General features: G+C 42.4%; 1 long non-coding RNA gene across 1 annotated transcript in view; it reads right to left on the bottom strand.

Moving 5' to 3' along the window:
• The window catches only part of LOC145713927 (uncharacterized), a 465,264-nt gene that overhangs the window by 315,312 nt on the left and 125,582 nt on the right, over positions 1-24,370 (bottom strand). Inside the window, exon 4 of the long non-coding RNA XR_014136730.1 lies at positions 6,890-7,033. This is a non-coding gene — a long non-coding RNA (uncharacterized LOC145713927). The remainder of the gene's footprint in view (positions 1-6,889; positions 7,034-24,370) is intronic.

Here is a 24,370-nt window from a genome sequence, read left to right as displayed (position 1 = left end):
TTGTTTTTAGCACAGACAAGACTTAAACTACAATTAAGAGGCATCTGTAACACTCATTTACACTGGAATCCTGGTGGAATTGACAAGTCGTCTCCCTGATGTCATCAAGGTTGCCGTGGGAACAAAGAAACCGGTAGCTTAGAGCCTCTGACTCTCTTCCAATAATCATCATAAAGAAAACAAAAGGTGTAAAAATCTGAGGTAAGAGAAATCCTTGGTGGGGGGGGTGGGGTGGCGCAATTTCGGACACCTCGGGAAGAGGGAACGTCTGTGTAGGGGAGAGAGGGTAATAACACTTACAGACAAGGAATCAATAGTTGGCAAACAAAAGCATTAAAAGATCATATTACTACACCTGACCTCTTTAATGCAGACCAAAAGACTGTTACCTCTCAACCCGATAATTAAAAACAAGAAAAGAAGTGATGTGGAATCACGGCACAAACAAAGAAACAATTAAGAGGGGAATTGTCTTGTGGTCTCAATTAGCAGCAAGGTGACCTAAGAAGGGTTCAGAGAAGAAATACATAATGACTCTTTTTAAAATAAGCCAAGCATATTATTTTAAATGAACCGTTGGAAAGAAGAAAAAAAAATGGAGAGCATAAGCAAAAATTGAATTGCATGATGGGGTTCAAGTACAAATTACCATTTGTTTATTTGCCAGTCTCTTTCACAGAAAGGTCAGAGAACTGAATAGTGTATCAAAATGCAATTTTTCTGCTTGCGAGTCTAGTTTTGCTGCTTATGTAACAATCTTCTTGGAAGAGACAGATCAGCCTAGCTATGGGCTTCAATCAATCAATCTTTGTCTCACAAAAGTCTCCAGCCTTCCTGAGGATTCTCTGACCACTGTCTGTGCCTCTGCCTACGTAACTCAGTACTAGTTAAGGAAAATACCAATTCCCTAGAAGAATAAGACCAACCAAAAGCTGTTTTCTTTGCTATCAATTCTGAGGATCATACTGTAGAGCTTACAGCTTTGTCTGTGTTGGGGTGTACAGGAGAGAAGGGAAAAAAAGGAAAGAAGGAAGTCAGATGCTATTTTCTTCCCATTTAAGAATACGGTTAGTGGGTAGATTGACATATTAATAGCTAGTTTCAACTGGTTGCTTTTCTGTATTAAACAAGTGCCTTTAACTGCCACCTAAGTTTTAAACGAGAGAGGATGTGGGTTCTCGTTTATTTTATTTCAACCCTGCTTATTTATTTCTAGATAATAGAAAGGTGAATTGTAGCTGGTTGTTAAAATGTATAGGAAAATCAAATCAATACAACTCATTATCACAGTGAAAAAAGGGATAGTATACAAAAGAGGGAGGAAGTTATAATGGAAATTTTTTTAAATTTAAGGGTCTATGAAAGTGTCAGTCAAAGACTACTCCATGGAAACCGTAGAAAGGATTCAGAAAACGTTTTTGTTGGTGGGGAGGGTCTCTGCCTTTATGAGTTTCACATTGTCAAAATAATTCCTTGTAATAAAGCCACCTCCAAACTCAGTGGATTAAAACTACAATCATTTATTTTCACTTACGCATCCATGACTGAGGCTGAGTTTGGCGGAGTAGCTCTGCTTTAATCTGAGACTCCAGCCTGGTTTGTTCCCTTGTTGCAGGGGCCCAAGTCTGATCTATGTGTGCTCACATTGTGGAGCCCAGCTAAAGAAACAGAAGCCAGCCAGGGCAACGACAAAGGTGCCAGAAGACCAGCTCGCTTATAGGCACACGGTTCACATTTCTACTTGCATCGGGTTTCTATCGTATCATTGGCTAAGGCAAGTCACAAGGCCAAGCTAATCTATGAGGGGCCACAAACTACACTCTTTCCACTCTGAGGCCAAAGCAAATCCCACAGACCAAGTTTCAGGGAAATACATTTTCCCCATACGTAAGAGAGGAAACAAGTAAACAGTTTTTAGACAATAAACTGCTACGGTTCTAACGAGCTGTATGATTTGTGGCATATCATTCAATCTCTCTTGTCTAAAATGTCTTGAATGGAAAGAGTAAAGAAGATAGAGATGCAATGGAATGTCATGGGAAAACATGAACTTTAGCGCTGATTTCGTAGATACAGGTTTGTCAAAGACTAGCTATGGCTCTTGAGCAAATCACTGAATCTGATTCTCAGATTCTTCCTTGTATTTCCCTCTAGAGGAAACGTTGTTATCTACTGTAGCAAACAATCCCAAAACTCAGTGACCCAATACGGTAAAATTTACTTGTCATCTTTGAAGAGATCGAATGCAGTTTGGACAGCTATCCTGGGGGTCTTTCCTCTAACCCAGGGGTTAACAAATTATGATGCACGGGCCAAATCTGGCCAGGCTCCATCTTTATAAATAAAGTTTAGTTGGAACACAGCCATACCCATTCATTTATGTATTCCTATGGCTACAATAACAGAGTTGAGTTTTTGCAACAGAGATAGTATGGCCCATATCAAAAATATTTATTATCAGGCCCTGTATAGAAATGGTTTGCCAACCCTTCCCCAGAGCAGTAAATCAGAAATGCGGGCACCTTCCTATACAATTGCACCATGATGGAGTCTTTCACTTCTAGCCGCTCAGAGAGAGAAGAGAAAGAACATAGGCAGGGGAATACTGTCAACTCCACTGCCTTCATCCAGAAGTGAAACATACTACTGTTCACCCTCTACCGGATAAAATCAGTCACATGGCCAACATAACTGCAAAGCAGGCTGGGAAACATAGAGAACATTTGAAAACGTTCTATTAAATGGGAGAGATTAGGGGCACCCGGGTGGGCTCAGTCAGTTAAGCATCTGACTTCGGCTCAGGTCATGATCCCAAGGTTTGTGAGATCGAGCCCCACGCTGGGCTCTGTGCTGACAGCTCACAGCCTGGAACCTGCTTCAGATTCTGTATCTCCCTCTCTCTCTGCCCCTCCCCTACTCACATGCTGTCTCTTTCTCTCTCAAAAATAAATAAACATTAAAAAATGGTTTTTTTTAAAAAAGTATAAAATAAATGGGAGAAATTAAATCAATGCAAAATTTCCCAAAAAAAATAATAATAATAAACTTCACATAACATGGGTAATAGGGATATTCACAGCTTTAAATACTACAATTGAGGAAAGTAAAAGCAGGAAAATCAAACATCCAACTCGGAAAATAAATTCAATAAAGCATATGGTAGAAAACACGAAATATAGAAGGACAGTTAATGAATTAGGAAAAAGAAAAACAATAGAACTAATATATAAATAACAAGCTGATTCCCTGATAACATGGACTCTGGTCTAAACTAGTGAAAAGAAAAAAAGAAAAACCACAAACTACTGAAAGTGGTTGCTAAGGGCTACAGTTTAAAGGGATGGAAGTGGGTTTTCTCAGAATGTAGTTTTTAAAATAAAGTTTGGAGGGGCGCCTGGGTGACTCTGTCGGCTGAATGTCTGACCTGGGCTTAGGTCACGATCTCACAGTTCGTGAGACTGGCCCCACATCAGGCTCTGCACTGACAGCGTGGAGGCTGCTTGGGATTCTTTCTCTCTCTCTCTCTCTCTCTCTCTCTCTCTCTCTCTCTCTCTCTCTCACATGCGCGCTCTCGCTCTCGCTCTCTCTCTGCCCCTGCCCCACTGGCTGGTGCGCATTCACTCATGTTCTCTCTCTCTCTCTCTCTCTCTCTCTCTCTCAAAATAAATAAACTTTCACAACATAAAATAAATTTTTGACTTCAAACCGTGTAAATGACTTCTGTAAACAAAAATAAATTTGTATGAAGAAGTAAAAAAAATTACAACTGGGCACAGATATCAACAGGTAAACCTAATTTCATATAAAATTGGTAATAATCATAAAAAAGTTGTTTCAAGGGATTTTTTACATAGCTCTTAACCCTTAGATGTTCACAAAGCACGTACAATCTGTTTGTTAAAGACTTAAGACAAAGAGAACAGCAAAATGATCTTAAACTGAACTCAGCCATTAAAATAGTAAGAATATCGGTATTTAAATTTTGCTACTGTATATTGTAGGATGAGGAAGGAAATGGTTAATCTTTTTGGAGACCAAAATTTTAAGTGTTAGAGAAAAGAAAAACAAATCAAAATCGAGTAAGAAAAAAACCCTGTAGTATTAAATTTGAATTGGAAATATATTTTAAACAATTTAGTTCATATTAATATATGCTAGCTCTGTCCCTCAAAGGTATTAGAAGCAATGCCATCCCAGTGGTACTGAAGAGAGCTGGCACTCAGATCTTGATGTATAAGAACCATTTCCCTCTAGAAGGAATCTACATGGAGAATTAGTCAGAGCCATGTCTGTGGCAAGGAAAATGAAAGGGAGCCGGAATTATTTTATACTAGAAAGGAAGGAAAGGCTCACAGAGAAATGGGGACATATCCACAGGATACACGGGGTAGCAAGAAAGGGCCCATGCTAGCCAAACTGGAGACAATGTGGACATAAAAAGAATAGGGACTCCTAACAGATTATAAAAAGGTTAAAAGATTTAAATACATCAATCCACAGTGATATGATAATTTTGTTAAGAGTGCTCTTGTTGAGGAACCTGTAGTTCATTCCCACTTAATAAGAGAAACTCTTTCTTATAAATGAAATCCAACTAATAAAATGACAGAACTGGAAAAATCACCCTTCTGGAACATCGGGCAAAATATTTGATTACCAAACCTCACAGCTCAGTGATAATAGCTGTAGTCAGGCAAGTGGAGAAGTGAGCATTTCAGGCCACCTTAGAGGAGAATGCCAGGGTCTCAAGGAATAAGATCAAGGTCACGTGCTGTTACAAGAGGGACTGGCAAGGACCGCCTGGATGGCTCAGGTTGTTGAGCGTCGACTGGCTCTTGCTTTTGGCTCAGGTCACGATCCCAGGGTTGTGGGATCAAGCCCCACGTTGGGCTCTGCGCCAAGATTCTCTCCCTCTCTCTGTGCCCCTCTCCCCTGCTCCTGGTCTCTTTCTAAAATAAAAAAATAAAAAATATATTTAAAAAAGAGGGACTGGCAAGATGAGGCAGGTGGTCAGGGCTCCAGTCAAGGAGCTGGAATTCTACAGACTTAACTCTGAGAAGGAAACAGAGGTAAGGTCAGGAATGGGACAGCAGCAGCCTAGACCTGGAGACTGGGTTAGTGGGCACAGCTACAGCTCAGTGGGCATGCATTATGTCCAATCACACATCACCCCATCACCACACATCCCCACCCCCACAAACTGGGAGAATTTAACAGCCCACTAACGGGAAGCTTAGGGCTCATTAGGACTCATAATAAATCGTGATTCTCATTAGCAGGATATTCTAGGAGGACCTAGCCATGCTCCCTGTTACAGTCCTGAAATGCCCTGAATGCTCACCGCGTAAGTAACTGATGTGTGTCCCTTCTTTTGTTTGTTTGGTTTTTCTTTTTTTCTCATTTGAGATCTTTATTATGTAGCTTCATTATTTTGACATGAATCTCCCAGACATCAGACTCACCCATATTCATGTGTCCCTTCTTCTGGGGAAAAGAGATGAGGTAGCACTTATACTCAAAATTTAAGCCAGGGCCCTGCGGAATTAGCATCACCAAGGACCTTGTTAAAGATACACATCCCAGGGGCGCCTGGGTGGCTCAGTCGGTTAAGCGGCCGACTTCGGCTCAGGTCATGATCTCGTGGTCCGTGAGTTCGAGCCCCGCGTCGGGCTCTGTGCTGACAGCTCAGAGCCTGGAGCCTGTTTCAGATTCTGTGTCTCCCTCTCTCTGACCCTCCCCCGTTCATGCTCTGTCTCTCTGTCTCAAAAATAAATAAACGTTAAAAAATGAAAAAAATTAAAAAAATAAATACACATCCCAGGCCCCTCCCCAGACCCACTGAATCAGACTCTTCATCTCCACAGTATCTCCAGGTGACTCTTAGGCATATCGGATGGAAGCAAAGTTTGCCAAACCAAAATGTGACTCCTTGGCATATGCATTGTTTCAGCCTGCTTCTTTTTAAGAAATAGAAGGTTCAGGAAGGCCCCTTGCCCTTCCGCCTAACTGCCTAAAAGAATCGGATGTAAGACCTGCTCCAGGAAGGAAACGAGAACCATAGATAACTGCAGTATCTTAGGAACTAGGTGTGCAGATGGGGAGAAATCCAGCAAAATCTGTTTGTTGAAATTCCTCCATGTTCCGTTGCTTATGGCAGCCCCTGGAAACACTGGTTTACCAGTCACTTACTCTCTTTCAGCTTCCTGTGAAATGTCCTCCTTGACGCTGAAGCCCTGGACCCCTCCCCCTTTCTCCTTAGCTCTGGACGGCACATGAGCCTCAACTGCCTGACTGCCTGCGGACCTCACATTCTCATGGCGCCCCTGTACCTGCAGAACCAAATGTGATTTTCCCATGTGAATCTGTCTCATGTCAATTTAATTCTTAGAGCTGCTAAAAGAACCTTGAAGGACAGAGGAAAATTCTCCTCCCCGTCACCCATGAAGCACAAGAAGCCAAGGTAGGGCACGCACATAGAGCCGAGCGGATGTCACAGAGCTCCGCAAGAGGATTCCCAGCACTTGTCAGTATTCTCCGTCCAGGGGACACCCCACCATCCCCTCCATTCCTCCTCCATTGGCAACAGATGCTTCCCACTTGGAAGGAAGTGAGATGAGTCAGGATGGAACTCACAGAGACAGGGGAGAAAGAAAATGTGTCAAGGCAAGAGCCAATTACGTTGATGACAGATACGGAAAGGGGCTGGGAGATACGGCGGGAAAAGGGACAAAGCATTTCACTTGAAGCTTCCATTTTCATCCTGGCTTCTCGTACACCAAGGCCCCAATTTAAACGATTGGCTCGGACAGGTGACCTTAGGCAGGCCATATAAACTCTCTGTGCACCTCAGTTTCCTCATCTGTGAAGTGGGGATAATACTAGTACCTACCTCATAGGGCTCTGGTGAAGAGTCAATGAGTTAAGTTGCTGCCCAACGTCACTCGTCTGGTCAGTAAGGTCCAGCTGTTGTTGGAAGCCACCCCACTGGCTCCAGCATCCAACAATGGTTCTAAACCACCGTGCTGTGTAGCCACTGCGAAAATGAAAAGTTAGACAAGAACTGAGAAGCACTCCCTCCTTCAATCACAGCTTTGATAAACAGTCATTTCCAGATCTTCCTTCCTCGTGATAACACCCACGTACGTCCTAGAAGAGCCTATGGGTTTTTCTGTGTGTTGTGAAAAGCTCAACCTGTATTTCTCACCTCACTCCATCACTGTGGCTACCTTCTCAGCACAGTGGGGACTAGGGTGCGCTAACTCTCAGGTCATCAGAGTATTTAAGGCTGAAGCAAAAAAAAAAAAAAAAACAAAAAAAAAACAAGCTTTCTTTTTTTTTTTTTTTTAACATTTTTGGTTTTTTTTGTTTTTTTGTTTTTTTTTTTTGAGACAGAGAGAGACAGAGCATGAACAGGGGAGGGGCAGAGAGAGAGGGAGACACAGAATCCGAAGCAGGCTCCAGGCTCTGAGCCATCCGCCCAGAGCCCGACGCGGGGCTCGAACTCACGGACTGTGAGATTGTGACCTGAGCCGAAGTCGGATGCTCAACCGACTGAGCCACCCAGGCGCCCCCCCCCTTTTTTTTTTTTAACGTTTTTTTTTTTTTTTTTTTTTTGAGACAGAGAGAGACAGAGCATGAACGGGGGAGGGAAAAACAAGCTTTCTTAGTAGCCATGACAGGTGACTTGGAGAGATGCTTCAAAGTTTAACCATCAATTGGACCCAGAGGGTATAATGCTAAGTGAAATAAGTCAGACCAAAATAGGCAAATACCACACAATTTCACTCATATGTGGAATCTAAAAAAAGCAAAGGAAGAAACACGAGACAGAAACAGACCCGTAAACACAGCAGACAAACTGGTGGTTGCCGGTTGCCAGGGGGTAATGGGCAAAATGGGGCGAGGGGAGTGGGAGATACAGGCTTCCAGTTACACAATTAATCAGGGACAGGAAAATAAAGGCAAACCATAAGGAATATACTCGATGGGATTATAATACTGTTGCATGGTGATATACGGTAGCCACACTTGTGGTGAGCACAGCATAACCTACAGACTTATCGAATCACTACATTTTACACTTGAAACTAATGTAACATTTTGTCAACTATATACTTGAATAGAAATCGTTTTAGGAGCACCTAGGTGGCTCAGTGGGATAAGCGTCCAACTCTTGGTCTCGGCTCAGGTCGTGATCTTGTGGTTCGTGAGATACAGAATCTGAAGCAGGTTCCAGGCTCTGAGCTGTCAGCATAGAGCCCAAGGTGGGGCTCGATCTCACGAACCTTGAGATCATGACCTGAGCCGAAGTCAAGAGTCGAGTGAGCCACCTAGGTGCCCCTAATTTCTCCCATTTACTAGAACGTTTTCAAATGTCGCCACGTCAGGTTCCACAGTGAAAGCACAGAGCCTCCTTGGAATTCTCTCTCTCCCTCTCTTTCTTCCCCTCCCCTGCTCACTCTCTGTCTCCCTCCCAAAATAAATAAATAAAACTTAAAAAAAAACTTAAAAATAAATAAATAAGTAAAATAATTTTTTTTAAGTTAACAATGATTTCATTCACTAACACCACAAGGAAAGTCTCTGGGCTTAGTTTTCTGAACTAAAGTCAACTATCTTCATTGAACTCTGATGTTTATGTCTGTTGCTGAAAACCATCACCAAAGCAATACAAGGCAAGAAGGAAAAAATAAATCAACGCACAGTATCCGGAGTAAGGCCAATTCTGAGACAAAAACAGGAAGAGTGGCAGTGCAGTGTGATAAAACAAACTGGAAGATTCAAAATCAAATAGACCTAGGTGCGCCTGGGTGGTTCAATCGGTTAAGCATCTGACTTCAGCTCAGGTCATTATCTCACGGTTCGTGAGTTCAAGCCCCACACAGGGCTCTATGCTGACAGCTCAGAGCCTGGAGTCTGCTTTGGATTCTGTGTTTCCCTCTCTCACTTCCCCTCCTCCATTCATGCTCTGTCTCTGTCTCTCTCCTTCTCTCTCAAAAATAAATAAACATTAAAAAATTTTTAAAAAAAATCAAACAGACCTAGGTGACAGAGATGTGTGACCCTGTTAAGTACCTTCGTCCCTCTGAGCTTCTATTTCACCATCTCTAAGGTGGGGATAATGCCATCCACTTCACAAAGAGGTTTTGAGAGCTCCAGGAGACATGCTTCGTAAAGCATGTGTCTACAGCCCTACAGACAAGAGCCCCATGATCGATGGTAGCTGGTATCTATCTCAGACACTTAAGGAGTATCCATGCAGTTTTGTACTCCCAGCAACACGACGTAAAGACTTCCCATAAAAGCCACAGTTTTTGAGGCATCTGGGTGGCTCAGTTGGTTGAGCGTCCAACTCTTGCTTTTAGCTCAGGTCATGATGGCACAGTTCGTGAGATCTAGCCCCACATCAGGCTCTGCACTGACAGCTCGGAGCCTGCTTGGGATTCTCTCCCCCCGACCCCACCCTGCCCCTACCCTCCTTGTGCTCGCTCATTCTCTCTCTGTCTCTCAAAAAAAAAATTTTTTTTTCAAAAAGCCAGTGCTTTTATTTAGTGAAAAATATAGTTACAAACAGCGGTATTTAGAAATACACACTGCTTGTGCTAGCCGCTCCTTATTTACAGAACAAGTGAAAGGGCAAACGAAGTCTCCATCTGCCGAGCTGCTCATCAGCTAAGACAGCAGAGTTATCAAACCCCAGAGAACAAATTACCTGTGTGCGCAAGCAAACACAAAGGAAAGCCCTTCACAAATAGGGGTCGAGGATGGAAAGGTAACATCAGCATGAATTCCAAGCTTTACATTGTAGACAGGCACACTCCTCTTGTGATTTCAGATAATACTAATGACTAAAACTCAGAATAAGGTGTACAATGTGGGAAGCACCAGGGAAGTACTTGATATTTATTAACTTACTTGGTACTAGAACAACCATGACTGCAGTCATTGTATTATCTCCATGTTACAGATGAAAATACTGAGGCACAGACAGGTGTGGTAATTTACCCAGGATCACACAGCTCCTAACAGGTAAAGTTGGGATTCAACACAATGTAGTCTTCCCCACAGTCCAGGTCTTGGACTAAGGCCATACCATGTTAGATGTCGAATCCATTTCCTACCACATGGATAAGACTATCTGCTTAGATATATAAATGAAGATAAAGGCAAAATTAAGAAATATTAAGATTGAGGGTTTCAGAGTCCTTTCCCTGTAAACTCTAGAGCAACCTGGGGTGTCTAGGTGGCTCAGTCAGTTAAGCGTCCGACTTCAGCTCAGGTCGTGATCTTGCGGTCCGTGAGTTCGAGCCCCGCGTCGGGTTCTGTGCTGACAGCTCGGAGCCTGGAGCCCTTTTCAGATTCTGTGTCTCCCTCTCTCTCCACCCCACGCCTGCTTGTGCTCTGTCTCTCTCTTTCAAAAATGAATAAACATTAAAAAATGTTAATAAAAAAATTTTTAATAAAAAATTAAAAAATCTAGAGCAATCTAACCAACATGCAGGCCGTACTAGGAAGCGCCAGAAAGACAGCGGTTCAAAATTCACTCCGTTTCATATGTATTGTATTGCTGTCAGGGTCGCTGTCTGTTTTCACGTGGCCAATGATAACTCAGAGCTTCGACGTTTCCGCTATCCTGTACTGCCCCTCAGGCCTCGAATGGAGGCTGGCATGCTAGCCACAAAGTGTAGCTAATCAATTACAGCAGCCAGAAATAGTATATATTCATGAGTACAGCGGTGGCCTTTAACCCACAGAGCAAGACCATTCCAGAGGATAGAAAACCAAACCTTGCAGCAAAACCTCAACTTTCACCCCGATTTTCCTATCCCGGGCAGCCCCAGAGAAGTCATTTTCGGCTTAGCCTTGCTGATAGTCATCTGCGTCACAAAACTATTACCCACCGAGCTCCTTCCTACTTAACTCAATGTGTTCTGAGCCTGATAACCAAGACTGCTGGGGAGCTGCTCAGGACTGGAGTTAATACGGAGACTCAATTGCATTTCACCCCAGAGGGGGCTGCTTACAGGTCAGTGCTGAGATAATCAGCCAGGCAGCTTAGCGGCCGCTGTCGGTTGTTCTAAAAACTGGGAAAATTCAAAAACATTTTATTGACAAATAAAAGTGACAAGTGAAATGCTAGGAAAACCGCCTCCTTATTTTTTCTTAATCGAATCTCAGCGAGTGACATTTCCCCCAGGCACGGTTTTGCTTTTCCTTGGAATTCCTCCTCCCAAATATTTTATGCTAAATCCCAGTCTTTGAGATGCAGAAACAATGGTAAGTCAGTAAGTTTCCCCAGACTGAGCTACCCATGGCTTGATATGCAACAGAAAACACCAGTGACAATACGGCCTCACTGATGAAGAGGAATTCTTGCAATTCATACATTTTTGAGGTCTTACATTTATTTACCGCTTGCTAAGCGAAGCTGTGTTTTTGGAGAACTGTTACGAAAAAAGTTCTGTTCCAGGTACTGTGGTTTACCCGGAATGCATAGTTATCAAATATATGCCAGATATGTTATAAACTAAGGATTCGAGTAAATAAGACACAATCCTAACATCACAGGTTTTGACTGTCAGCTACATACGTCCCCATGCTCTGACCTTCCCGCACACCTAGGATCACTGATTATGCACAAAAGGATAATTCTGTGCTATTCCAAGGTGCAGATCCCTCAAAGACAAAGAAGGGAGATGTCAAGTGAAATGTTTTCATTTTTTTTAATTTTTTTATGTTTATTTATTTTTGAGAGACAGAGCGTGAGCGGGGAGACAGAGGGGGAGAGAGAGGGAGACACAGCATCCGAAGCAGGCTCCAGGTTCTGAGCTGTCAGCACACAGCCTGACGCGGGGCTCGAACCCACAAATCATGAGATCGTGACCTGAGCTGCAGTCGGACGCTCAATCGACTGACCCACCAGGCGCCCCATGAAATGCTTTTCATTCTAAAAGGAGGCCTTAAACATCAGAAGAAAAGAAAAAAGGAGTTTAGGGATTGTAAGGTGACTAAAGCTATTTAAGAAAAGAGGTGTCTTGCTTTCTTAGAAAAGTGTTTCAGAAAGTTTAATCTGGAAAGCATGCAGAATTGGTGGAGGTAAATATAAGAAGAAGGAGGACAAGTTTAAAAAGGATGGTATGGAATGAATAAGCCACAGGGAAGAAAGGTTCAGCACAGGGAATAGCGTCAATGGTATTTTAACAAAGTTGTAAGACATCACATGGCAGCAACACTTGTGAGCACAGCATAATGTACAGACTTGTCAAATCACTGTGTTGCACACGGGAATCTAATAACATTGTGTGTTAACTACAGTTCAATAATTTAAAAAAAGATTATTTTAAAAATCTACTAGAGGGGTGCCTGGGTGGCTCAGTCAGTTAAGCATCCAACTCTTGACTTCCACCTCAGCTCATGATCTCATGATTTCATGAATTTGAGCCCTGTTTCAGACTACACGCTGATGGTGCACAGCCTGCTAGGGATTCTCTCTCTCTCTCTCTCTCTCTCTCTCTCTCTCTCTCTTAAAATAAAGAAATAAACTTTAAAAAAAGCCTACTATGGAATTTAGGCAGGGAATGGTCTTTCAATGTGGCTGAAAAGAGATAACCGCTTCTGGCCCAAGTAAAATAATACGGAGTATATTTACCCTCCCACCTAAAACAATGAAGACAGAAAACAAAATATATAGTCTAAGGGTTTTCAGATATCGGATATCAGGCATAGGACAATGTATGACTCCTATAAAAGGGGAAACAGATAAGGAAAGGCCTATGATTTTCCCAGCTTAATGTCAAGACAGTTTTGAGGCCACCTCACAGAGGGAACTCAGAAGAACCCAACAATCTTCCTGAGTTAGAAAGATGGACTGAGGGGGTCCAAGAGGCCATGGTGGCTAAGGTTCACGGGACAGGGTAACAGAGGAGACACCCGCATAGAAACAAAGATTGATCTCCAGAAGATCTTTGTTATGTCTTCAGTAATGATCAGCACAATAGTATGAGAAGAAATCTACCTCAGGCTAAGGATAGAACTATCCAAGATCCTTGGAGACCAATGAGGGTCTTGAATACTTTGTCTTTCCACCAACCAGAGGGGGAAAACCTTATATTCCACAGGATATTAGAGTAACTACTCAAAGCGTCAAGCGGTCTCCTGGCAATCTATGACATTCCTTACTTATAGAAGCATCACCCTCATCTCGGTCTTTGTCTATATGTGGCATTTTCCCTGTGTTTGTGTCCAAATTTCCCCTTTCTATACGGACACCAGTCATACCGGATTAGTCCCCCGCCTTTCTCCAGCATGACCTGACTGTAACTAATTATAGCTGCAATGACCTTATTTCTAAATAAGATTGCATTCTGAAGTACTAGGATTTGGACTTTAATATAGGAATTAAATGGAAGGAGAATGACTTTGAGGACAGAGGCATGAATGTAGAAATTGGTGAGGTTGTCACTCATCTCAACAACCCAGAGAGCACAGTCCTGGCGGGGGTGGGGCCTAGAGGTGGGGGTGGGGCAAGGCCATTTCCCAGGGCCAAGGGGGCAAAATTCTGGCCCAGAGCCTGCAGGAGCGAGCACTAATTAACCAAAGAGGATTGTTCTCAAGCCCTAAAATCTAAACGAATTCATCCTTCTAGGTTTTGGACTTGCTTGGGATTTGTGATACCTTTTTCTCCTTCCAGTTTCTCCCTTTTAGAATGGGAATACATATCCAGATCCTGTGTCGGTCCCACCTTGTATGTTGAAAGCTAGTAACTTGTTTGGTTTCACAGATTCACAGATGGAGAGGAATTCTGCCCCTGGATGAACCATACATCACCTGTACCATTTCTAGAGGATATTTGGGCAATATTTTGTATTTACTAATAATAGCGCTGTTATGGGCAAAGACGTTCTAAGATGCCGGGATGGATGACTATATTGTGGATGTGATGTGAATCTGTGAGGAACAGACAGCGGAATGTTATGGGTCAAACTGTGTCACCTTAAAATTCATATGTTGAAGTCCTTACCGTAAGTACTTTAGAATGCAGACTTATTTGGAAATAGGGTCATTGCAGATATAATTATTTAAGATAGGGTAACTGGTGATATAATTAGTTAAGATGAGGTCATGATGGAGTAGGGGGCATCCCTATTCCAGTATGACTGGTGTCTTTATAGTAAGGGGAGATTTGGATATAGACACACACAGAAAGAATGCCAGGTGAAGACGAAGACAGACATGCTTCTAGAAGCAAGGAATGTCATCAATTGCCAGTGAACCGTCAAAAGCTAGGGGAGGCACAGAATACGTTATTCGTCATAGGACTCAAAAGGAACCAGAGTCCTGCTGACACATTGACCTCAGACATCCAGTCTCCAGCAATGTGACACAAGAAATGTTTGTTATTTAAGCCCTGAGTTTGTGGTACTTTATTATAGCAACTCTAGCAAACTAAGATAATGGGCACAAAATGATTTTCTTAATGTTTGTTTATTTTTGAGAGAAAGAGAACAGGGGAGGGGCAGAAAAAGAGACAGAGATCCAAAGCTGACTCGGTGGTGACAGAAGAGAGCCCGACGCGGGGCTTGAACTCACAAACCATGAGATCATGACCTGGGCAGAAGTCGGATCTTTCACCAACTGAACCACCCAGGCACCCCGATGATATTTTTTATTGTTAAATCTTGTATTAGGTTTCTCCAGAGAAAAAAGAGATTTTTTTTTTTAATATAAGGCATAGGTTCACACAATTCTGGAGAACGAGAAGTCCCAAGATCTGTAATCAGCAAGCTAGAGACCCAAGAAGAACCAGTGTTTCAGTTCAAGTCCAGAGGCAGAAAATATGCCAGCTCAAGTAAATAGACAGGAGTTCCCTCTTATTCAGCCTTTATGGTCTATTCAGGTCTTTGACCCACTGCAGTAGGCCAACCCCCATTGAAGAGAGCAATCTACTTTATTGTGCCTAACAATTAAAAGGTTAATCTCATCTACAAACACCCCAACAAACATACCCAGAATAATGTTTGGCCAAATGTCTGACAACTCTGTGGTCTTGTCAAGTTGACATATGAAATTAAACTTCAGGAGCAGGCATTTTAGCATCAACAAAATTGGGGGATTTTGATATGTTTAGTGGTCTTTTTTGTTTTTTGGGGTTTTTTTTGCTTCCTTTGTGAATTGCTTGCTCTTATCCTTGGCCCCCATTTTCCTGCTGGAGAACCCATTTAAAATCTCTGTGCTTGTCTAATTAAAAGGCCATATAACAATTAATAAGTATGTTGAGAGCAGATATAAGCACCCATAATTCAAAACTATTTTTATTTTCAAATGTTCCCTTGCAATTATTTTTCATTATGAAAGCTTATTGTTGCATGATAGCAGACTTAACGTATAATTTTGTATTATGCTCTCTTGATTTATCTTACATCAAATCTTAAAATATCATTTAATATCCTATTCTAAACTGAAAGTGGGGAGGAAGTGGCAATTTGAAAAGAAGGTATTTGTTGCAATATAACCAAAGGTGAAAAGGAAGCTTAGGAGCACCCAGGTGGCTCAGTTGGTTAAGCATCTTGATCTCAGCTCAGGTCTTGATCTCAGGGTGGTAAGTTCAAGCCCATGTTGGGCTCCACACTGGGCATGAAGCCTACTTAAAAAAAAAAAAAAAAAAAAAAAAAAAAGCTTATAGTTTTATTATATTTCTTTCCTGTTCCTTACTTCGTATATACCTGATTTTGTCTCTCTTACTTCTTTGCTATGCACTCTAGAAATGGCCCAGTGCAAACCATGATTAACTAACATAGCACAGCCACGGGCTTTGCCTTCAACAAGCGATAGCTAGATGGAGACAGGGAACTGGTGCAATGGAAAAGTATAAACAGGGCATAACGTTGGCCCCCAGGGGGCAATGCTCATACTTTCCATGCTGACACTTTGTATAAACTTTGACAAAATGAAGCAGGCTCTCTTCTCACATATAACTTGGCAAATCTTGCTCACTGCATACTGGGACTACAGCTCTAATTTGAATGGAATTAGGCCCAGAGAAAAGGTTCTGGAAGACAGTGTTTGTTTGTTTGTTTTAAAGTCACATCCAATGAGGTCTGAAAGTCACATGCCTATGCAAAGGACCTTTCAGAAATGCTGAGCCAAACACATCTGAAAGACTGTTTCTCCAAGGGGTTCAGGTTACCTCCTTGTACCCTAAGCAGTTATTTCTTGAAAGACACAGCTGGAGACCAGCTTGAGGCAATTTTTCAACAGCAAAGCAGCCTACAGCATGGGGGGAAAAAAGCTGCACTTAGAATTAAGAGACCCAGAAAACTAGGGAACAAGACTGACTTCCTTCAATTTATACCTTAAGGAAGTACTGGAACAAAGATTCTACTCTTCGGTTTCCTCATGTGTTAAAAAGGATTATTGGCTTGAATACTCTTTTAATTTAAGGTACTCTCTATTCTACAATTCTAAATCCAGTGGTTGGTAGACTGGGTTCAAATCGTGGCTTTGTTATCTGTTACAATATTTATCCGTAGTGTTTACAGATAAAGAGCCATCTCAGTTATAACTTCTAATGTATCTAAAATGCAAAATCCAATGCCTAACATATAGCAACCAATTAACAGCAGCAACCTAAAAAATAATGATCTTTTCACTAATACAAAGAAACCTTTTCTTTTCCATTTTATAGAATTATAAAAATGTTAAAAATATACGGTTTTCAAGAACAGCAGTTGAATCTGCTAACCTTACAGAGAAGAAGTCTGAACATTACATCGGGTCAAATCACCCAGCTAGTTGTAGAACGAGAACTGGAATCCTGGCTCCCTGGCTTTCAGATCAGGGTCAGTTCCGGTCTGCCTTATTCCCAGACTACAAACTGCTAGCAGGCTGGGTGTCCTGGTCCATGCCTCTACTTTCCCTCAAACTTTCTAAAGGTTCCTCCAGGGAGAAGAGAAAGCCCCCTTGCGTCTTATTCCTGATCCATGCCTATACCTGGTAAGGGAAGTCTTGCCCATCCTGACCTCAAATCTCTTACTTTACCTAGGCCATTCGGTGACTGACTAGAGCAACTCCTTGCTTCCTTTTCCGACTACCTGTGCCCTCGCACAACTCTCTGATAATCCATGTGTCTGGTCACAGATTGCTCATCCCCATTTCGATTTAAAGTAACTTACTTTCCCAAAGGCAGCAGCCAATGCCTCATGGAAGGAAAAAGGAACACCTCTCTCTGCTTGATTAATGCATTTCCCCTCTTCCCTATCGGTGAAATCTAATCAGAGGATTTTTCTGACGACGTGCGTCTCCATTTAGTTTGCAACATGGAATTTATATAGACATTCTGTGGTATATTCTGGGTGTACAAGAAAACAGAGAACAGGGGCGCCTGGGTGGCTCATTCAGTTAAGCATCCGACTGCAGCTCAGGTCATGAGCTCATGGTTTATGGGTTCGAGCTGGCAGGGCAGACCCTGCTTGGGATGCTTTCTCTCTCCCTCTCTCTCTGCACCTCCCTGACTTGTGCTTTTCTCTCTCTCAAAATAAATAAATAAAATTTTTAAAAAAGAAAAAGAAAATACAGAACAATTATTAAAGGTCAGAAGAGGTCATAGTTTATCTCCTTACACCATAGATGGAAAAACTGAAGTCAACAGGGCTTAAACGACAGGAAAACTGGTAAACAAGTCTTAGAAGTTTGGGGTTTCAGAAACATCTGCAATATTTTTCATTGTTTTCTTTTCTGGAGGGAAGTGAGGAAACAGGAGGAGACAGGACAGGCTGGCCGTGGGAACGGAAAGGAATGGCAGCAACCCTGGATAGATGGAAAAGGGGTCGTTTTCCCCAGTCCTCCTCTGAGTTTTCAATGTACTGTATGAAGAGGAAGCAGGGGCAGCACATCCTGAAGAGGAAGGGTCTGGATCGCAGGTTTTCCAAGGGACCACAACACACGTGCCTGAGTAAGTGTCAGCTTGCGTAGCCAAGTTCACAATCAGGTAATGTGACTTTGCCTTATTTCTGACCACTGCAGTTTAGGCCAATAAGCGGAATAAGAATTGAGAGCACAGTCTACACCAGGCTCCAGAATATATCTTCTGCAGTAAAACCTTGCTTTGTGAGCATAATCCATTCGAGAAACATGCTTGTAATCCAAAGAACTCGTGTATCAAAGCAAATTTCAAGAACCATTAGCTCAGTTGTGACCATGTGACATTCGGCGTCATGTACCACTCGTATTGCAAGACATCGCTGGTTTATCAAGTTAAAATTGATTAGAAATGTCTGCTTGTCTTTCGGAACACTCACAGAACTCACTCGCAATCTAAGGCTTTACTGTATACGGATACACATACATATATACACACATATATATTTATCAATGCCTTTTTCTTCCCAGTTATTATATTCACGTTTATTAGAGGGCAGAATTTAAGAAGTCGTTCTGGGGCATGAACTTAACTGTTCTTTAGGACATTCTTGAGGGGAAACACCAGACAAAATGGTTGATATTTCATTAAACTAGTCACATGGAGAACTTGCAAGAGGGAACATTCATAAATGTTCTAACTACATATGGGAGTATGGACATGGCAGGCCTGAGGCCCAGGTTCAAGTCCATAGATATTTCAAGACACAAAATTCATTTCATTTCTTTTTGACCCAGTTATTCTTCCTCTGTCTGCATGTTGTGCAACCTTGCTTTGCTGAATACTATGTAAAGGTCGAAAAATAAAACTTCTACACTAAGCAGACTTTTAAAAAAATGTTTGGGGCGCCTGGGTGGCTCAGTCGGTTAAGCATCTGACTTCAGCTCAGGTCATGATCTCGTGGCCTGTGAGTTCAAGCCCCACGTCGGGCTCTGTGCTGTCAGCTCAGAGCCTGGAGCCTGTTTCAGATTCGGTGTCTCCCTCTCTGTCTCTGCCCTTCCCCCACTTACGCTGTCTCTCTCTGTCTCTCAAAAATAAAGAAAACCTTCAAAAAAAATTTTTTTAATGTTTAGTTATTTATTTTGAGAGACAGAGGGCGGAGTAGGGGCCAAGAGAATGAGAAAGAATCCCAAGCAGGCTCCATGCTGTCAGCGCAGAGCCTGATGAGGGGCTCGATCCGTGAACCGTACGATCATGACTTGAGCTGAAACCAAAGAGTCAGACACTCAAACAACTGAGCCACTCAGGTATCCCTAAACTAAGTAGATTTAATCAAGAGCATAACAAGTATACAAGAGTAGCTAAAGATAATAGATTGAACAAACTCACTTTAATACCTTAAAGGCACAAAACCACAAGGATCTGATAAACAGAAGAGGCCACAACAGTAATAATATTTTGGAAACTGGAAAGCTGACAGGCAACCAAGGGTAAAGGATTTTAGGACGCACAAACTCTTAATCTTGAGCCAGCAGTGAGGAAACAACACAAAGTACATCCACTCGCACAACAAAATCCTCAGTAGCAGCATTCGGTACTTCTAGAAGTGAGGAGAGATGGGAAAAACAAAGATCTGAAGTAAGGAAGATGAGCTTAAATAAAATCTATTTGGGCAGCAATTAGGTCCCCAGATCCATTCCTTCACTCCTTGAAACTTCCTCCATTCACCTCAGAGCAATGTTGGAGCTGTATTCTCTAGAAAGGGCAAAAGTAGAGTCTTTGTACCTGGCATCCGCCAGTCGAGTAAAGATGCAAACAGACTGAGAATGTCAATACTGGATGGTGAGCTTTCCCCAGACCTCTGTGCTATCTGCTCCCAGAAATACTGGTCATTATGCCTTTATCCTCAAGGAAAGCTACTGAAAACATCTTTGCTCAGGAAAACAACCAATGAAACAAGAAAACTTCATCAAAGTTCCCCCAAAGATATGACCCAGCCAGATACCTACAGGGATATTCACAGTTGACAACTCCCACTGGTGTTACAATCAACTTTTCAGTGTCCCTCTTATAGATGTAAACGGACAGCCAAGATCAGCAGAGACACAGGAAAAAAGCAATTAGAGAAAACAGATCCTTTGACTGACATTTCTGCTCCCTGAACAATCATCTATACACCTCACTGAACTGAGAAGATATTACAATCATGAAAAAAAGAACAAGATAAAGAGAAACAGGTTTATGAGGATTTTTAAAGATAAAAAATGTAAGTACATGTATATGTCACATTATAAGTATACACATCAAATGCATATACGTGATCACCTCAAATACATACCAACTTTCCCTCTATCTTGCCCTTGTGGTCCATGCCCAGTGACCACTGGCTCAGTTCTTTAAGTCACTTCAGGAACTAAGACGGCACACAAAATCCTGAGACGTAATCCATATATGCTAAATTACAGTCCACTAAAATAGTTTTTGTGTAACAATTACTATAATTTATCCCATTTATTGAATGGCTACTATGTACTAATAATTAGCTGGGGTGCCTTTGATACATTCTCTCATTTAATCGTTACTGCCCTGCAAGGTACTATTACTAGACACGTTAAGTAACTGGCCGGTACGTAGACGGTAAATGTGGGAGATGTGGGATAAGCCCAAATCTCCCCAAGTCCAAAACCTTTCAAGCTCAACATGGATAGCATGATGACCAGCCTCATTACCAGTAGATGTAGGGTCACTGGGTGGCCACAGCCTGGCTGGTCTGTCCTCATCATGTTCTCTTATTCACTCTCTTCTTCCATGTTGAATCATCCATGCACAAACCATGTTTCTGGACACTAAATGATAATGATTATCATTTTATACACACAGAAACACACATAAATTTTCCATTTCTCTTCCTTAGTTAATATTATTTCTCTTCCCCCCCCCCAGGGATATTTTTCCCCCACTGTGTCTGAGCACATACGACCGACCAACCATGACAGGATTTGAAATCATGATACTCAGAACATAGAGCTGTCATCTTTTCTGCTGAGCTGACCATTCTGGTGAGTGTTTGTCTTTTTAAATTGACAATTCAAGTCTCAGAACTGGCCCTCCTGTCAGCCAAGTAGCAAAGAGAAAGTCCAAATAGAGACTTTAGCAAAGAGAAAGTAGCAAACGGGAAGTCCATGTTAGGGGCTCCTGGGTGCCTCAGTCAGTTATGTGTCCAATTCTTGATTTCAGCTCAGGTCATGATCTCACAGCTGGCGAGGTCAAGCCCCACATCCGACTCTGTACTGACAGTGCAGAGTCTGCTTGGGATTGTCTCTCTCCCACTCTCTCTGTCCCTCTCCCTCTCCCTCTCATGCTCATGCTCTCTCTCTCAAAAATAAATAAAAAATAAACTTAAGAAAGTCCAGGTTAGAATATCTGCCCCGCCAAATTCAAGGCTATCATAAATTGGTGGTTTATTCAAATGAAGCTTTAAGAATGGGATAGGGTTCTCAGCAGCACAAGACTTGTTTAGATGGGATATAGCAGGGAAATACCACATCCTAACCTCTTGCAGGTTCTTAGCCTGCTGGCTTTCCCACCTCTTGACTACTACTAAAGCCCCAAAGGATCCTGCTTAATGAAGGGGTGGCCACGTATGACCCACAGATTTAAGGGCCCCAAACTAAATTTTCTCAGTGCACAGAGTTAATGAGGCTTTGAGAATTGACTCACACTGAACCAACACCCAGAGGTCTTCTGAGGTCAGACAGTACTAGCCATAGTATCCGGTCACTTATTGGCATCTGTCACAGTGGGTGCTTTGCTTCTCATTTTGAGATTTACTGTAGTTTTGGACCTCTGCTCATATAGCTCCTAACTTCAGGATCTCTCATATTTTTCCAGAATAAATGAAAGAAGGTGGTGTGGGGTATGTCCTACTAAACAAATACATTAACATAGGAGGTTAACCCATTCTTTTTTGCACAGAATTTTGGAAAACTTCTCAAAGATTGGTTCATGGATCACTTCCACCAGGATTACCTGGGAAGCTTGGATCTGAGGCTTTGTGTATGGGAGACGTGACCTTAGACAAAGGTTTTGATACAGGCAGTTTATTTGGGAAGTGAACTCAAGGAGCAGGAATAAGGAATTGAAGAAATGAGAGGGAAGGTGGACAAAACAAAATAAGAATGCAGTGAGCAAGTTGGCCACTGCTACTGGTGATTGGTGGTCAGTTTTGGCAAGATGCCCAAAGACCATAGTGCAAAGGGTTTCAGCTCTATTCACTTGATGATGAAAGAGGAAGATTTTATTCGTTGGATTTTATCTCTCATTGCCCATGGGGTATTAATTCCCCCATACTTCTGAGTTATTCGTGTGTCACCACTGAGTAAGCTGTAACAGGCAATCCATGCGACTAGGTTGGAGTAGCTTGGGCAAGAAGAAGAGCCGCTCTATGGGGCAGGGGGAGAGGTATATCCAGGTGCCCCTGTATGCAATGGACCAAAATCTGCTTAGAACTGGTTGGCATTAAGGGCACCTGGGTGACTCGGTTGGTTAAGCAGCGGACTTCAGCTCAGGTAGTGATCTCGCAGTTTATGGGTTCAAGCCCTGCATCAGGCTCTGCACGGACAGTGCAGTGCCTGCTTGGGATATTCCCTTTCTCCATCTCTTTCTCTCTCTCTCTCTCTCTCTCTCTCTCAAAATAAATAAACTTAAAAAAAAAAAAAAAAAGAACTGGTTGGCATTAAGCTACTGGAGTCCAAGATGGGGGTCAACTCAAGTTCCAATACCGTATGAAAAATACCACTTCCTAGTAACCCATCCATTCTGATGGGTTGAATTCTGTCCCCCTCAAAATTCAATTGTTGAAGTTCCAGCTCCCTGCACACCTTAGAATGTGACCTTATTTGGAAATAGGATCATCTCAAATGCGTCTAGCTACTGAATTCTTAAGTCAAAATATGGAAGGCCCCATAATCCAATTTGATCGGTATACTTATAAAAAGGAGAAACTTGGCCACAGACACTCACCCAGGGAGAACACCAGGTAAAGACTGCAGTTATGCTGCCACAAGCCAAGGAAGTACCAGAAGTTAAGAGAGAGATCTGACATGATCCTTTGCTAGTGCCCTCAGAGGGAGCACGGCCCTGCCGACCCACTGATCTCAAACTTCTAGCCTCCAGAATAGTGAGACAGTAAATTTCTGTTGTTTAAGCCACCCAGTTTGAGAGATACTTTGTTATGGCAGTCTTAGGAAACTAATAAATCCAAGATCTATGTCTACACTTCTGCACTTCTAACAAGATCTATACAAAGTTCTATGCACACTGCAAATGTAGGAAACCCAGTCTAGAATGAAATGACGTTGCAACCTGCACCCATGCAGCCCAGGGAGACTGAATCCACACACTCCTCAGAAAATCTAAGACTGCACACCGGATGCAGAACTGTATCAGATGTAGGGAATTCTCTTTCCAAATGTCAACTCAAGGGGCACCTGGGTGGCTCAGGTCGGTAAGTGTCTGACTCTCGGTTTTGGCTCAGGTCATGATCTCACAGTTCATGAGTTTCAGCCCCATGACAGCTCAGAGCTTACTTGGGATTTCACTCTCTCTCTCTCTCTCTCTCTCTCTCTCTCTGCCCCTCCCTGGCTTACTCTCTCACTCACTTTCTCTCTCAAAATAAATAAATAAATAAATAATTGAATAAACGTTAAAAAAAATTCAAATGTCAACTCAAGCAGCAAGTTTAGGCCATGGCGGTTACTCAAAACCAGAGGCTAGAAAAATGTGGAAGGACAGACTACAATTATACCTCCCCCCTCATTACACCCAAAACTGCTGCAAAAGGCAGAGTAGATCATTGAAGGCACACAGTGCATGTATATATAATGTTATACCTTGTGAAATAAATAAGAAAATTAAGTGATGCTTAGAAAACAAGGCGCATGAACCTATTGTTTCAAAATAGAATGGAAGTGTTCAGCATATGTAAATGTTAAAGAAAATGCACAGCAAGTGGGAGAGATGAAGTCGGAAATCCAAATATGTGGGTGGGCCCTGAAACCATCGACAACTCCCTATTGCACCTTCGTAAATGAGTAAACCCACTTGAGGGCAGGAACCAGGTTGGCTAGAGTAGAACCTCTGGAAGAGCAGACTCTGGGTAAGTGCTTGCTGAGTACAGAACAATCTGAGATTCAGAGTTTCTCCTCCTGCAGAACCTGGATTCTTATTCCAGATTAATAGTCCCTCTACCATTTTTCAACCACTCTGCACACGAGTTGGTCTGTGCTCCCATCTCTTGGACACTGTGCTTCAAACGGGAAATAGCCTAGGACTTTGAGCTCTGACTTTGGTTTGTTCCATCTGCTAGCCGCTTCTTCCAATAGCGTATAGCTCATCATATGCCCAGACGACTCCAGTCCCCATATCTACCTGAGTGAACAAAATGTCCATTGCACGGGAATTTTCTTTTGACCTCTTATGTAAAAAGGTACTCAATATTCTAATGAATTTTTA

The sequence above is a fragment of the Panthera onca genome, chromosome X (genome assembly GCF_046562875.1).
Source record: "Panthera onca isolate mPanOnc1 chromosome X, mPanOnc1 haplotype 2, whole genome shotgun sequence".
NCBI classification, from domain to species: domain Eukaryota; kingdom Metazoa; phylum Chordata; class Mammalia; order Carnivora; family Felidae; genus Panthera; species Panthera onca.
Note: the sequence above shows the minus strand (reverse complement) of the source record. Positions and strands in the feature narration are given on the sequence as shown.